Source organism: Tupaia chinensis, unplaced genomic scaffold, assembly GCF_000334495.1.
Source record: "Tupaia chinensis unplaced genomic scaffold, TupChi_1.0 Scaffold000005_2, whole genome shotgun sequence".
In the NCBI taxonomy this organism is placed as follows: Eukaryota; Metazoa; Chordata; class Mammalia; order Scandentia; family Tupaiidae; genus Tupaia; species Tupaia belangeri.
In genome coordinates this window covers 381,890-384,162 of record NW_006159434.1, presented here as the reverse complement: position 1 = coordinate 384,162, position 2,273 = coordinate 381,890, and the positions used below count along the sequence as shown (strand labels likewise).

At 44.6% G+C, this 2,273-nt stretch overlaps 1 pseudogene; it reads left to right on the top strand.

The window, feature by feature from the left end:
• The first annotated feature begins 292 nt into the window (after window positions 1–292).
• LOC102482705 (histone deacetylase 1-like) lies at window positions 293–1,966 on the top strand (annotated as a pseudogene).
• The last annotated feature ends 307 nt before the right edge of the window (window positions 1,967–2,273 follow it).

Genomic DNA, 2,273 nt, shown 5'->3' with positions numbered 1-2,273 from the left:
AATACATTCATAAGAATTGATAAAACAGAGAAACGAAAAACACAATAATAAGGGATCATAGGAAGGCTGCAGGATGTAGGGATATACATAAGAACACAAGATCTACAAAATGCAATTGATTTTCTGTATACCAGTTATTTTAATTAGAATTTGAAATGCAAAATGCAATGCTATTTACATTAATATCCCCAAAAGAAAATACTTAGGAATAAGTCCAACAAAACTGGTATGTGGGAACTTCAAAAAGTGTATGGGAGAAACAGATTGACAGGAGAAACCGGAGGCCAGGAAGATGGTGCATACTCAGGATACTAGGAGGAAAGTCAGTTACTACTGTGATGGGGATGGTGGAAATTACTATTATGAATAAGGCCACCCAATGAAGTCTTGCCAAATCTGCATGACTCACAATTTGCTAATCAACTGTGGTCTATACCATAAAATGGAAATCTACTGCCCCCACAAAGCCAATCCCAAGGAGGTGACCAAGTACCACAGTGATGACTACATTCAATTCTTGTGCTCTATCTGTCCAGACAACATGTCTGAGTACAGCAAGCAGATGCAGAGATTCAACGTTTGTGAGGACTGCCCAGTATTTGATGTCCTGTTTGAGTTCTGTCACTTGTCTACTGGCCACTCAGTGGCAAGTGCAGTTAAACTTAATAAGCAGCAGATAACCGGACAGTACTGTGAATTGGGCTGGGGGCCTGCACCATGCAAAGAAGTTAGAAGCATCTGGTTTCTGTTATGTCAAAGATACTGTCTTGGCCATTCTAGAAATGCTGAAGTACCACCAGAGGGTGTTGTATATTGGCACTGATATTCACGATGGGGATGGCATGGAAGAGTCCTTCTATACCACAGCCTGGATCATGAAAGTATCCTTTCATACATATGGAGAGTACTTCCTAGGAACTGGGGACCTACAGGATATGGGGGCTGACAAAAGCAAGCATTAGGCTGTTAATTACCCAGTTTGAGACGGGGTCAGTGATGAATCCCATGAGGCCATTTTTAAGCTAGTCATACAGAAAGTAATGGAGATGTTTCAGCTGAGTGTGATGGTCTTGCAATGTGGCCGACTCCTTATCTAGAGATCAGTTAGGTTGCTTCAGTTTGACCATCCAAGGGCAGGCCAAGTGTGTGGAATTTGTCAAGAGCTTCAACCTGTCTATGCTGATACTGGGAAGCAGTGGCTATACCATCCACAGTCCCCTGGGGACCAGCAGTTAGCCTAATGGCTATGTCGTTGTACTCCCATGTAGTCGACAGCAGTTCGAGTCCCAGACCCAGCGGCTTAAACTCATGCTGGGCGCATGTGCGTGCGTGCCCAAGATCCTGAAAGGAGAATGGAGGAGAAGGGATTGTGGCGCAGCCATCCCCCCTGGGGGGTGATTTCTCGCTTTCTGTCTCTCTGTCTCTCTCTGTCTGGCAAGTGCACGTGCCCTATAGCATAGTCTCCTGGTACTGGACATATGAGATGGCAGTGGCCCCTTGGCACAGAGATCCTTAATGAGCTTCCATACAATGACTACTTTGAATACTTTGGACCAGATGTCAAGCTTCACATCAGTCCTTCCAACACGACCAACCAGAACACTAAGGAGTACCTGGAAAAGGTCAAAAAGCAGTTGTTTGAGAACCTGTGGATGCTGCCTCATGCACCGGGATCTGATGCAGATCATTCCCAAAGATGTTGTCCCAGAGAAGAATGACAAGGAGGACAAAGATGACCCCGTCAAACACATCTTCCTTTGACAAGCATGAGGAAGAGTTCTCCAACTCTGATGAGGAGGGAGAAGGTGACCACAAAAACTCTTTCGACTTCAAAAAAGCCAAGAGAGTCAAAATAGAGAATGAGAAAAAGAAAGACCCAGAAGAGAAGAAACAAGTCACAGAAGAGGAGAAAGCCAAGGAGAAGCCCAAAGCCAAAGGGGTTTAGGAGGAAGTCAAGCTGGCCTGAGCAGACCTCTTCAGATCTGGCTTCTTGCCAAGTTCCCTCACTACCCCTCAGATTTTATACTTTCCATTTCTCTGTGTATTTATATAATATATTAAGTATAAATTTCCCCAGTGACTAGACAGGAACCAGGTCCCTGAGCCCAGGGTAGCCATCCTGGGTTAACTCCTTTAGCAGCTGCCTTACCACTTGTTCTTCATCTTGATCCATAAAGGGTGCTTAGTCTGGGTGGAAGGGATACTTTTATGCAGCCATAAGACAAAATTCTGAAATGCCAATTGCCTCCTTAGTAGATATAGAAAGGTCCCCT